The sequence below is a fragment of the Carcharodon carcharias genome, chromosome 5 (genome assembly GCF_017639515.1).
Source record: "Carcharodon carcharias isolate sCarCar2 chromosome 5, sCarCar2.pri, whole genome shotgun sequence".
Lineage (NCBI taxonomy): Eukaryota > Metazoa > Chordata > Chondrichthyes > Lamniformes > Lamnidae > Carcharodon > Carcharodon carcharias.
Window position 1 is genome coordinate 12,808,246 of NC_054471.1, and position 14,022 is coordinate 12,822,267.

Below are 14,022 nucleotides of genomic sequence, written 5' to 3' on the forward strand. Positions count from 1 at the left end.
CTCCCTTATGTGTTTCTCTTATCAGGAAATGTTGGCTGAGTTCATTCATTAGGTACTGTAGAGTAAATGGCCAGTGTTAAAGACTCATAGACACTTACAGCACAGAAGGAGGTCATTTGGCTCATCATGTCTGCATCTGTCAACAAAGATCTGACTACACTAATCCCATTTTCCAGCGCTTGGCCCAAAGTCCTGGATGCTGTGGCAACACAAGTGAATGTCTAAATACTCCTTAAATGTTACAGGAGTTTCTGACTCAACCGCCCTTTCAGGCAATGAGTTCCAGACTCCCACCACCCTCTGGGTGAAAAAGATTCTCCTCAACTTACCTCTGAGCTTCTACCTCTTAACTTAAATCTCTGCTCTTTGGTTATTGACTCCACTAATGGAAAAAGTGCCTTCCTATCCACCCTATCTATGCCCCTCATAATCTTATACACCTCTATCACGTCCCCTTTCAACCTTCACTGCTCCAAGGAAAACAACCCCAGCCTATCCAATCTTTCCTCATAGCTCAGGCCCTCCAGTCCAGACAACATCCTGGTAAATCTGCTCTGCACTCTCTCCAGTGCAATTACATCCTTCCGATAATGTGGTGACCAGAACTGCACACAGTACTCCAGTTGTGGCCTAACCAGCGTTTTATGCAGGTCCAGCATAACCTCCCTGCTACTGTATTCTATACCTCAGTTAATAAAGGCAAGTATCCCATATGCCTTCTTAACCACCTTATCTCCCTGCTTTGCTACCCTCAGGGATCTGTGGATATGTGCACCAAGGTCCTTCTGAGCTTCAGTACTTTCTAGGGTTCTACCATTCAGTGTAATCCCTCTCCTTGTTAGCCCTCCCCAAGTGCATTACCTCTCTCTTTTTCAGGTTGAATTCCATTTGCCACTGCTCTGTCCACCTGACCAGTCTATTGATATCCTCCTGCAGTTTATGGCTATCCTCCTCACTGTTTGCCACCCTCCCAATTTTCGTGTCATCCGCCAACAACTTCTTCATACCCCCTGCATTTAAGTTTAACTCATTTATGTAAATCACAAACAGCAAGGGCCCCAGCACTGAGCCCTGTGGAACCCCACTGGAAACAGACATCCAGTCACAGAAACATCCCTCCACCATCACCCTCTGCTCCCTGCCTCAGCCAATTTTGGATCCAACATGCCACTTTGCCTTGGATCCCATGGACTCACTTTCTTGACCAGTCTGCTATGAGGGACCTTATAAAAAACCTTGCTAAAGTCCATGTAGATCACATCAAAAGCATTTCCCTCATCAACTCTCCTGGTTACCTCCTCAAAAATTTCATCAAATTTGTCAAACACGACATTCCTTGAACAAATCCATGCTGACTATCCCTGATTAATCCATGTCTCTCCAAGTGCAGATGTATTCTGTCTCTCAGAATTCTTTCTAGTAACTTCCCCATCACTTAGGCTAGACTGACTGGCCTGTAATTTCCTTGTCTATCCCTTCCTTTTTTAATAATGGGACAATGTTAGCAGTCCTCCAGTCCTCTGGCACCTCACCTGTGGCCAGAGGGGATTCGAAAATTACTACCAGGGCCCCTGATATCTCTTCCCTTGCCTTCCACTTTTAAGACTGCTAAACCCGCTAGTACCTCCTCCCTTTTTCTGTTGGCTTCCTCTAATATTTCACAGTCCTCCGCCCTGATGTCGATACCTGCGTCATCCTATGCATCGGTCTTCACAATGGAAAAGTATTCATTGAGGACTGTACCCATGTCTTCCGGGTCCATCCGCACACATTACTTCTACGGTCCCTTATTGGTCCTTCTGTTTCCCTAGTTATTCTCTTGCTCTTTATATATTTTTTAAAAACCCTTTGGGTTCTCCTTTATTCTACCCACCAATGCTTTCTCATGCACTGTCTTAGCTTTCCTAATTTCCTTTTTAAATTCCCCCCTGCACTTGTTATATTCCCTGAGGGATTCTGCCAGAAGCTTCTTTTTTTCTTAATCCTAACCTTTGTCCTTTTGACATCCAGGCTTCTCTGGACTTGGTCCCTACTTTGTCTTTACGGGAACATATTTGCCCTGTATTCTTGCTATTTCCTCCTTGAATGCCTCCCACTGCTCTGTCACAATTTTATCTGCAAGTAGCTGCTCCCTGTCCACTTGGGCCAAATTGTATCTCATAATAGTAAAATTTGCCTTTCCCCAGTTTAGAACTTTTATTCCCGGCCCAACCTTATCCTTTTCCATAACTATCCGACATCTAACTGAGTTATGGTCACTATCTCCAAAATGCTCCCCTACTGATACGCCTTCCACTACCCTGGCTCATTTCCGAATATTAGTTCCAGAATTGCCCCCTCCCTTGTTGGGCTTTCTACATACTGGCTAAAAAAGTTCTCTTGATGCAACTTTAAGAATTTTGCTCCCTCCTTACCTTGCAAACTAAAACTATCCCAGGTAATATTTGGGTAGTTAAAATCCCCTAATATTATTATACTTATTATTCTTACACTTCTCAGAAATTTGATTATATATTTGATCCCTGATCTCTCCCTGACTTTTTTTTGTTTTTTACTTCTACCCATATGGCCTCATTTGATGATCCTTCCAAGAAGATATCTCTCCTCACTGCTAGAATTGATTCCTTGATCAATATTGTAACCCCCCATCCTCCCCCCACCTTTTCTTCCCCCTCTTCCATCCCCCTCTCTATCTTGTCTGAATACCCTATAACCAGCAATGTTGAGCTGCCAATCCTGCCCTCCTTTGAGCAAGTCTCGGTCATAGCCATGATATCATACTCCCATGAGTATGTTCCCTCAGCTTGTCTGTCTTAGTCCTCAGGTTCCTTGCATTGAAATATATTTCATTTAGCTTTGCTAAACTCACTTCTTTCTTATCTGGCCTATGTTTCCTCTGCCTTCCAGACTCATTTACTAGTGTTTTAACTTCTAATTTCATCTCAGCTTCTCTCCCCTCTGAACTACTTTTCAGGATCCCATCCCCCTGTCAATTTAGTTTAAATCCACCCCAACATCATTAACAAGCCTCCCCGTGAGGATGTTGGTCCTGTTCCTGTTCAGGTTTAACCCGTCCTCCCTGTACAGGTCCCAGCTCTCTCAGAAACGGTCCCAATACTCCAGGGATCTAAAGCCCTCCCTCCTGCACAATCTCTCCAGCCACGCATTCATTTGCTCTATCCTCCTATTCCAATGCTCACTGCTGTGTGGCACCAGCAATAATCCAGAGATTGCTACCTTTTGAAGTCCTGCTTTTCAATTTCCTACCAAATTGCCTAAAGTCTGTTTGTTGGTCAGAGGCTTGGGGGTAAGAATCAGTAAAATTCCCACCTCAGTCCCTCCTCTCGAAGGCAGAAACAACTGCACTCGCTGTCTACTTCTGTGTATCACACTGAACCAAATTGTTCACAACCTCAGCTAGTTATTCAAATCATTGCTACTCTGATGAGCACTCCGTTCCATCTCTGAAAATCATCCAGTTTCAAACTTACAATCCTTAGCCATACCGTGGTTAGCTCCTGCTTCAATTCTTTAAATGCCTGACTGGGCAGGCTCCAATCCTCTTCCCACACCCCCACCCCCCAGCCCCCACCACCAATGTAAACATCAGCTTGTGAAAAAATCACTATCCATACCCTAAAACACAACTAGTCCAGTTTACCCATCAACTTGAGGGCGGCGGGGGGGAGAGAGAGGCAAGGCGCCGGCCAGTGGGGGGAGAGCTGGGGCGCCGGCTGGGGGAGGCACTGATGTTTGGGGGTCACTGGGGGCCATTTATAGCATTCACTGGGAGTAACGTTTCAGATTTATGCGATTAATTTGCAGGATTAACTGGAGCGAGTTTACGTGCCTTACTGGGGGATCTTTGTCTTCGGACCCTGTCTTCCTGGGATGTTTGGACACCGTTTTCCAGGGACGTTTGGACACCATTTTCCTGACCCTGTTGGACACACCTTTTCCCAGCATATTTCGATGCTGTTTTCTGGGATATTAAAGCACAGTTTCCCCGTCCATGTTGGACGCTGTTTTCCGATCCCTTTTGGGGAAATTATCCCAGAGCATCCGCTATTTCCTCCCTGGCTTCCTATAACAACCAGGAATACAATCCTCCTGGCCCTGCTGATTTATCCATCTTCAAGGATGCCAGTCCCTCCACTACTTCCTCTCTCACTACGCTTATTGTATAATATTTCACACTCCTCTTCTTCAACTAGAATGTCTGCATCATCCCTCTCAGTGAAGACAGAGACAAAGAACCCACTGAAAACCCTGCCCACATCATCTGCATCAGCCCACAAGTTACCATGTACATTTCTGATAGGTTCTACCTTTTCCTTAATTATTTTCTTGCTCTTAATGTACTGGTAAAACATTTTAGGATTTTCTTTGATTTCACCTGCCAATATTTTTTCATATCGTCTCTTTCCCTTTCCTAAATTCCATTTTTACTTCACCCCTGTAATTTCTATATTCCTTTGTCTTTGTGGGGACATGTCTGCACTGTGCCCATAGAATCTCGCCTTTGAATGCCTCCCATTAATTTGACCCAGGTTTTTTTTTCTAATGCTGTATGCAGTCCACTCTCACCAGCTCATCTCTGAGCTTTGTAAAATTTGTCTTCCCCCAATTTAGAACTTTCACTGCAGTTTTACCTTTGTCCTTTTTCATAATGATGCTAAATCTAACTATATTATGGTCACTATCTCCAAAATGGTCACCCACTGCTACTTCATCCACTTGCCCAGATTCATTTCTTAGTACTAAATCTAGAATTGCACCCCTCTTGTTGCGTTTGTTATGTGCTGGTTAAAAAAGTTTTCCTGAATGCTGTTCAATAATTTTGTGCCCTTCACACTGTTCGTATCCCAGTTGATATTAGGGTGATTGTAGATCCCAATGATTACTGCCCTATTGTTTTTGCACTCAGAAATCAGTCTACATATTTACTCTTCTAACTCCCTTCTGCTATTTAGGGGTCTATAGCACATTCCTAGCAGTGTGACTGCCCCTTTTTATTCCCGAGCTCAACCCATATGGTCTCATTTGAGTACATTGTCCCAACACACATCTGTAATTGATTCTTTAACCCCCCACCCCTCCCTCCTCCCACTAACCTGCCTGAAAACCCTATACTGAGGGGTGCTGAGCTGACATTTTTGTCCCTCCTTAAGCCAAGTTTCTGTTAAAGCTGCCATGTGTCAATCTGTGTCCTCAGTTTATTGGCTAATGGGATTGATAGATGCTTTGTGGGGCTCTGTGGATATTTGGAAATGGTTTCCCTGGCCTGGTGAAGCTGAGAGGGGGGATTTGGTGGGGATGTTGGAGAGGGCACTGGAGTGGGGAGGTGGGGTGCAGGTTACAGTAGAGTTGAATTTTTTTTTTATTTGTTCATGGGGCATGGTTGCTGCTGGCTAGGCCAGCATTTATTGCCCATCCTGAATTGCTCTTGTTCAGGGGGCAATTAAGAGTCACATGCAGGCCAGACCATGGTAAATTTCCTCCCCGAAGGGGTATTAGTGAACCAGATGGGTCTTTGTGACAATTGGCAATGGTTTCATGGTCATCATCAAGCTTTTAATTCCAGATTTTTATTGGATTCAAACTTCACCATCTGTTATGGTGGGATTTGATCCTGGGGCCGCAGAGCATTACCCTGGGTCTCTGGTCCAGTGACAATACCACTGTGCCACCACCTCCACCACCACCACCTTCCCCCCTTTTTTGTTTTGTAAATGTAGTGATTTGTTTGTAGCCGCTTTCCTCACATTAGTTGATTGTTCTGTGATTAATTATCCTCAGAGAATCAGCAAAATTTCACCATTGCTACGGTCACTCTACCTGCTGCATGCAGCTGTAATGAAAGAAAAACAAAACCTACATTTATATAGCACCTTTCAAAATGTCTTATTTCGCTATACAGCCAATGAAATACTTTTTGAGTTGTAGTCACTGGTATAATGTAGTCAATGTTATCAAATGGTGGAGCAGGGTCGAGGGCCAAATGGCCTCCACCTGCTCCTAATACCAATGGTCATGTGTGATTCTGGGATGGATGAGATGATCTGAGCTAGATGGCCTTTGTCATCAATAATTATCTTGTGACCAGAGAGTGGAATCGTGGCTGGAGTTCTGAGTTTTTTTATTGCTAATGGAAGTTTACTGGGAGCAGGCTTTGTGGTGTGAGATTGCCAGGACAGGGCTCAGAGTGAATCAGTAACCTGTTTTACACTGCACATGAATCTCAAGGAGCCTTTCCCATTGACTTCAATCTTGTCCGTTTGTCTACTTACCCATTATCCCACTCTAATTTGGTACTGTCGCGGAAATCGGAGTGAACACTCGGACCCAAGAGGTTTGTCTCGGAAGCCTTTATTAAATCCTGATATCATGGAGAGCCCAGCAGCATACAATGGAGCTAGCCAGCACTCTGAGAAGCATGAGAGTACACACATAGTTATAGCAAAAACGTACGTGACAGAGGTCATGCAAATTACAAAGCTGCTTGACCTTTAGTAATTAATAACATCGAAATCTTATGTTTGGCATGCATACAAATGTTGTTTCTTAGTTTATAATTAAACAAAAACCTTGAGTAGCCCATCTGGTGGTTAGTCATCTGGACAGACAACAGATAGCGTGACTAGGCCCTATCTAATGTGCTGACAACAGACATACTAGCTTGGTTTCAAGGGCGCTTGATAGTTTGTTCGTTATACTTGTTTTCATTCCTCTACAGTAGCTGACAGCTCAGGTTTGTCTATGACTTGATGTACTGGTGCAAGGACACTTCGTTGTAGTATAACACTATAGTTTGACCACTTAACCTTTTGTTATCCTTTATCTGTATTTTGTTCTCCCACAGGTACTTTTTAAGTTTTTTGAGGTTTTGAAATGTCAAGATAACGTTGTGTTGCAGGGTAGATATTGAAAATATATTGTAGTGAGAAGCAGTAATCAGAGTCTTCAGACTTGCTGATCAGGAAAACACAGAATCAAAAGTAAACCATTCAGTCTTTGTTCTCTGGCCTCTAAAAGTTATGTTGCACAGAGACACCTGTGGGCTTCAACACTTCGCACTGACAGTTAAGACCTATGCTTTTCAATCATTACGTTTTGTTACTCAGGAGTCATTAGATCTTTCTACCATGTGAGATTACTGATAAATAGAATCCAATTACACCCCTTGTATGAAATAATTATATTGAATAATATCGTGCATCAAGCCTTCTACAGAATGGAAAATATCTTTACAGTTTATCTGGGTTGCAGGGATTGAATCTTTCCCCCAAATATGAATTTCCTGTCACCGTGTCCATATGGTGCAATATGCCAAACACGTTAATGGGTGCTGGGGTAGTCACCGAGATCAGTGTTATTGTCTGCACAGTGTTATAAAAAATTAATGGGATATTTTCCTGTCATTAACAATATTGCATAATGCTGTTGACGTAAAATTGTACTTCAAGGTTTGTTTAACAGTCACGGTAGGATCACCTATAGGGAGTGCACAAACTAACGCTGCATTATATCATTGTTGCTCTTAATATTAATGACCCATTCTGCATATATTGGATGACATTTGTAACCAGATGCCAACAATTGGCATCATCATTTTATGAGGAGCTTTCTGTGATTGGCGAATTGATTGGTGAGTCTTGAAAGGAGAAAAAATATAATGAATGATTGAGGGGGAGGGTGAAAGTGAGGGAATGAAGGGCAAAGGGGCCCAGAAACAGGAGGAGCAATGGGGCCCATGATTTCTCTCCCTGACCCTGGTGTGGGGCTTGGAGGAATAAGGGGCCCAGAAACAGGAGGATCTCTGGGGCCCATGATTTCTCTCCCTGGCCGATGTAAGAAATAACATGGAAAGAAGTGACTGGTGGGAGTAGTTTTTAGGCTCCATAACAATAAGGACACTGTAGGACAGAGTATAAATCAAGATAGAATGGGAACTTGTTCACTATATTGATTCCTGGGATGAAGGGATTGGTGCGAAACTCAATGGAGATTTGAAGAATGAAAGGTAATCTTATTCAAACATGTAAGATTCTCAGGGGGCTTGGCAGGGTAGATGCGGGAGAATCTAGAATGAGGGAGCACAGGTTCAGAATAAGGGGTCTCCCATTTAAGGTGGAGATGAGGAGGAATTTCTTTGAGGATTGTTAACCTTTGGAATTTTCTTCCACAGAGGGCAATGGAGGCACGGCCATAGAATATATTCAAAGCTGAGTTAGACAAATTTTAGATCTACAAGGGTGTCAAAGGACATGGATAGTGAGGCCAGGCAGCCAGTTTTGTACCAGAGAGTCTGGATTTCACTGCATCGTGGCCAATTTCGGTACAAAACGGCCTTCAGTCTGGTGTTTCAAAAACTTCTGCTTTGCACTATTCATAAAGCCATGTGACCCAGCCCAGGGAAGGCCTGTTCAATTTGTAGGCACTCACTGACCAATGTCGTGATGAATCAGAAGTGAATGATAGCAAAAAATCAAACAATTAGAGACTTGGTATCTCCAAAAGGCTAAATGTCAGCCCATCCCCCTTGTAATCTTTTCCGGATCAGAGAGTGCGCCCATGAGAATAGGTCCTATTGGACCTGTCTTGCTTTCGATTGCCTCCATGCTCAGTGTGTTCTACCAGCCTCGTTGGCCAACAGCAGTTCAAGAAGGCAGCTCACCACCACCTTCTCAAGGGCAACTAGGGATGAGCAATAAATAAATAAAAACAAAAAACTGCAGATGCCGGAAATCCAAAACAAAAACAGAATTACCTGGAAAAACTCAGCAGCTCTGGCAGCAATGGTGGAGAAGAAAAGAGTTGACGTTTCGAGTCCTCATGACCCTTCATCAGAACATGCTGGCCCAGTCAGCAAAGCCCACATCCCGTGAATTAAAAAAAACCCATTACCATCAACCCCGGTTCAATGAGGAGTGCAGAAGGGCATGCCAGGAGCAGCATCAGATGTACCTAAAAATGAGGTGTCAACCTGGTGAAGCTATAACACAGGACAACTTGCATGCTAAACAGCATAAGGAGCTAGTGATAGGCAGGGCTAAGCGATCCCACAACCAATGAATCAGATTTAAGCTCTGCAGTCCGACATCCAATGGTGAATGGTGATGGACAATTAAACAAGTAAACAGAGGAGGAGGCTCCACAAATATCCCCATCCGTAATGGTGGAGGAGCCCAGCACATTAGTGAAAAAGGTAAGGCTGAAATATTTGCAACCATCTTCAGCCAGAAGTGTCTAGTGGATGATCCATCTCGGCCTCTTCCTGAGGCCCCCAGCATCCCAGATGCCAGCCTTCGGCCACTGTCAGCTTTCCATAGTGATAACCAGGATTTGTTGGAAGCAATCACAGCAGAAATATTAGCCAAGCTGGAATTTCAGGTATTCAGCTGACAACACACGTGTTAATTATGGAGAGCACAACAGTGCTTACAGAAAACTGAAAGGCACTCAAAAGGACATTGTTGCAGCCAACTGTTTAGTCATATTTTTCATAATGCAACAAGGCACACTGTCGGAAACCTTGGTGCAGGAAACAGTATTCTCAAGGTATATAAAAGCAAAAGTGCTTCCCTTCAGCTCTGAAGGGTCATATGGACTCAGTGTTGACTCGGTTTCTCTCTCCACAGATGCTGCTAGACTTATTGAGTTTTTCCAGCGTTTTCTGTTTTTGTTCTCAAGATATATGCTCACTTAGCATTTCTGTCAGCAAGGCACAGCAATTGGAGGAGTTCTGAGACTTTGTTGAAGTGCAGAATGCAACACCTTGAGGCACATTGCAAGCAATGGCTTTCTCTGTCAGCTATTATAAAGATTGCTGAAATGCTGGAGATCTGTAACAAGCTACTTTCAGGGTGTAGATCAGGAAGAGAGCCCCAAAATACTGTAGAGATGCTTCAGGGATGAGGGGGGCTGCCAATGAAGTGGCCGAGCTGAGCTGAGCTGATTTCCTGAGATGTTTGGTGACTGTTTTCCCGGGACAGCTGGGCATTTTTTTCCGGGGCATTTGGACACTTTTCCAGGGATTTATGGACACTGCTTTCCTGGGTTAGGTGGACACTGTTTTCCAGGATTATTTGAACCCTGTATTCCTGGCATATATGGATTGTGGTTTTTCCAGACCTGTTTGGACAGTTTTCCTGGGATATTTAGCCACTATTTTCCAAATCCTGTATGAGCAGTGTTTTCTGTGGCCTGTTGAGGCGCTGTGAATGAATTTTCTGCATTTCCTCCCTGGACTCCAAATCCCAGGATTCCTTGTGATGACCTCTCACCTGTAACTGGAACAGACAGGACCTGGTTGCAGACGGAGAGGTTGTGGTTCCAGTCAGATTCTGGTTTGTTGTTGTGTTTCCAAGTTAAACTTTTACTCACTTGATCTTGGCCAAAAGGCCAAGAAACGACCAGACAAAGGGGACAGTAAGTGTCTCATGGAAGTTTTTTGATCTTGTCTATAAGTTTTGAAGAGCTAGATGTGAAGTTAGAAGTTGCAGGAAATATGCAGGACATTTTGGGCAGATTTGGCAAACCTTCATAATCTCTGGACTCTAGAATCTGTGGCTGGGGATAGTTGGTTTATGTTGACCAGTTCATCAGGAGTTGAGGGCTGTGGTGCAATAACTTTTCACTGCGTTTGATGGCCATTTGAAGCATTAGAATCCACTGCATAGACTTAACAGCTTAAGAAATGGGAGCAGGAGTAGACCATACAAGCCCTCGATTTGGTTTGATCATGACCTTAACTCCGTAAACGTGCCTGTTCCCCATAAATAGGATAGCCAGTGGCGGAGGCCAGAAAAACTGGACAAAAACCACATCCCCTCCCTTAGCTTGTCAATTGCCGCACATGCACAGACACACAGACAGCAAGGAGGCAAGCTACGGTCTGACTGGCCAGCCAATACAATGAATTAAAACAAGCACAGAGCATTGCTGTTGCTGTAATTGTATTCATCACTTTATTGATTAAGTTGAAGTAATAATTACCAATCATAACTGAACCAACAATTGCTATGTGTAGTATAATAACTAATATATTTACTATAGTAACTAATAACTATCAACAATTTAATATACACCGTCTTCATCATGAAGAAAACAAGCTGAAACAGGGCACATTAAAGGCATCCTGCAGGATAATGGCTACCCTGATTAGATTATTTCGCGCTATATATCATGCAAACTCATGAACTCAAAGGCTGTCACTTCCAGCCCTGAAAAATGCCCAGTCTATCTCAGATTCCCCTGGAAGGGCAAGGTATCTCAAAAATTTAGGCAACAGGTATAACTTACTGTTTCACATTGCTGCTCTACAGTCATAACAGGAGTGGTATTCACCACTAACAGGATGCTGCAGTCAAGCCAAAAAGGCATTTGTTCTACCTATCACACATGAGTAAATTGGTGTATGAATTTCAGTGCCAGTGTGATGCTTGATATGTAGGCTGTACATCCCAAAAACTGACATAATGTGTGAAACAGCACGCTCAAGCTGCTGTTTGCAACAGGTAAGGTACAGACTGTACCCAACCAACCTGTGCTTGCAAAATTCAAAAAGGTGCCCAACATTAGATGTGATTCTGCGATTGGACAACATTTGCTAAATAATCCTCAGTGCGCTAAGAATTACGCAACCAATTTAAGATTGTCAGTCGGGCTTGCAGTGTGCCGCATTTGCGTGTAATGGAAGCTACATATGTCAATACATATGATGCTGTTCTTTGCAGGCAGAAAGAACATGTACACACATTGTGCCTGTTTCAGCTAAACAAATTAAGTGACAGCCATTTGCTGACTCATTCCTCAGGGTAATGCCTTGACTGATCAGGGTCAAGCTGCCTGTTTTAAATTTCAAACAATGCTTGGCAATTAACTGTCAGTCACCCTCACTGGTGCATTCCCCATGGTAATGCCTCTACCGGAGTCCACTTGCCAACCAGTCTTCACACACAGTATAAATTGTTGTTTTTTCCTTTATATTGGTAGTCTTGCAAAGTGTCCTGATGAGTGTAAAAAGGAAAGTTTAGACATGTTTCTTTTTTCAGCAATATTCAAATAAAAGGTGTTGCTATGGGTAGCCGCAACAATCTCAGTTATACCTGCCCTTTTGTGGAACATTAATTTTTCTCGTCTTATCCAGCCTCCTGCCTCATTTCTTTTTCTAGTATATTGATGACTGTATAATCATTTGGGATTTGGCTTTCTTGCATTTGTTCTGATGAGTGCAAGATAAAAGCTTCTACAATATGTCTCTTTCCAGAAATATATATTATATATCGATATCCTGCCACAACCCTCTGAGAACTCAGCATTTCCACATCTCTGAACTGTGTGTAAAGGTACTGTTAGTCTTTTCAGAGTTTTGCTTTTCTGACCTTTTTTGTATATTGATGTCATTTGCCAATCACTCTTTTTCTTAGCTCTTGTAAGAATTTTGAAGCTGAGTATTGTTAAATCATACTGTTAGTAAATCTTCACTGGATGCTAATTACCACAAATGGTATTGTGCCTGAAATATTATGGAACTAAGCTTTAAAAACTGTGAACGTTTAAATAGTCAAACTTTTGGCAATAGCATCAGAAATGCACTTAATTGCTCAAAGGATTCTTAAAATTTACAACAACTATTTGGGGCTATCTCTGGATGCGTTGGGCTGTTTCAAAGAATTTCTTTTTGCCAGCAGCTTTATTTACAGTTTGCTGCTAACTTGAACCGCAAACGTTGTCCTAAAGTAGCACAAGTTCTTTGTGGTGGACCTTTTGTGAAGGCATTTTCATATACATATAGGTGACAGCTCAGTTAAAAATGTTGGTTGTGGATAGCTTGCAAATCTGTTGTCATTCTTATTTTGGGCATGAAAGCTCCTACTTGCAGCTGTCTCCAGGATACTTGCCTAATGACCAGAGAATGTATTCTTATTATAGAAGAAAGCTTACAGTGTACTTGTGCTCTTCCCAGCTGTTGCTTATGGAGTTTCAATTGCACGAGTACATATAAATCGGTGATCAGTATTCAAGGCAGATTTAGGCTGGACCTTTTATCTTGGCTGATAGCAGCAGGAATAGCAGTGATGTAGAATGTTGCAATAGGCCTCAGCATCCTGAACTGAAATTACAATTTCTGCTCCTGATTGCAGTCTGCTGACTCTTGCTGTACAATGAGTGTGTGATGTTTGAGTGAAGATCGGGTCAGACTTGGTTATGACTTAATCGGTTCTGCAGTACCTTAACAAGAGAGCACACTCGATCAGTCAGAAGAGCGCGGGTTTAACTCTGCTCTTGGACTTGAGCCCATCATCTGGTCTGATGGTTGGAGACTGAAAGGGTGCTGTATTTTAGATGACATGTTAAGCAGAGGCTCGGTATGCCCTCCCAGTTTTTAAAATTCATTTTATACTAGGCCAGCATTTATTGCCCATTCCTAATTGCCCTTGAGAAGGTGGTAATGAGCTGCCTTTTTCAACTGCTGCAGTCCCTGTGGCATTAGGGTGAGTGTTCCAGGATTTTGACCCAGTTACAGAATGAAGGAATGGCAATATATTTCCAAGCCAGGAAGGTGAGTGGTTTGGAGGGGAACTTCCAGGTGGTGGTGTTCTCATGCGTCTGCTGATCTTGTCCTTCTAGATGGTAGTGGTCGCACATTTGGAAGGTGCTGTCGAAGGAAGCTTGGTGAATTCCTGCAGTGCATCTTGTCGTTGGTACACATTGCTGCCACAATGTGTCGGTGGTTGAGGGAGTGCATGTTTGTGGAAGGGGTGCTAATCAAGTGGGCTTTGTCCTGGACGGTGTAAAGCTTCTTGAGTGTGGTTGGAGCTGCACTCATTCAGACCAGTGGTGAGCATTCCATCGCACTGCTGACTTTTGCCTTGTAGATGGTGGACAGGCTTTGGGGAGCCAGGAGATGAGTTACTCGCTGCAGGATTCCTAGTTTCTGGTCTGCTCTCATGACTGATGCAGTTGGTAAAGTGGAGTTATTTAAAAATCCCAGAGGAAAACTTTAAACAACTGTCA

General features: G+C 43.2%; 1 protein-coding gene across 5 annotated transcripts in view; it reads left to right on the forward strand.

The window, feature by feature from the left end:
• Positions 1-14,022, forward strand: part of LOC121278214 (epoxide hydrolase 1-like) — a 72,799-nt gene that overhangs the window by 14,458 nt on the left and 44,319 nt on the right. The window contains exons 1-2 of one of the 5 annotated variants that reach the window (XM_041188413.1): positions 10,286-10,431; positions 12,272-12,350. The exons of 1 other annotated variant lie outside the window; for it this stretch is intronic. The gene's annotated coding sequence lies outside the window, so the exon portion shown is untranslated. Of the gene's footprint in view, positions 1-10,285; positions 10,432-12,271; positions 12,351-14,022 lie in introns of those variants that run through there. 3 more of the 5 variants (XM_041188415.1, XM_041188414.1, XM_041188418.1) reach the window with 3 other exon arrangements.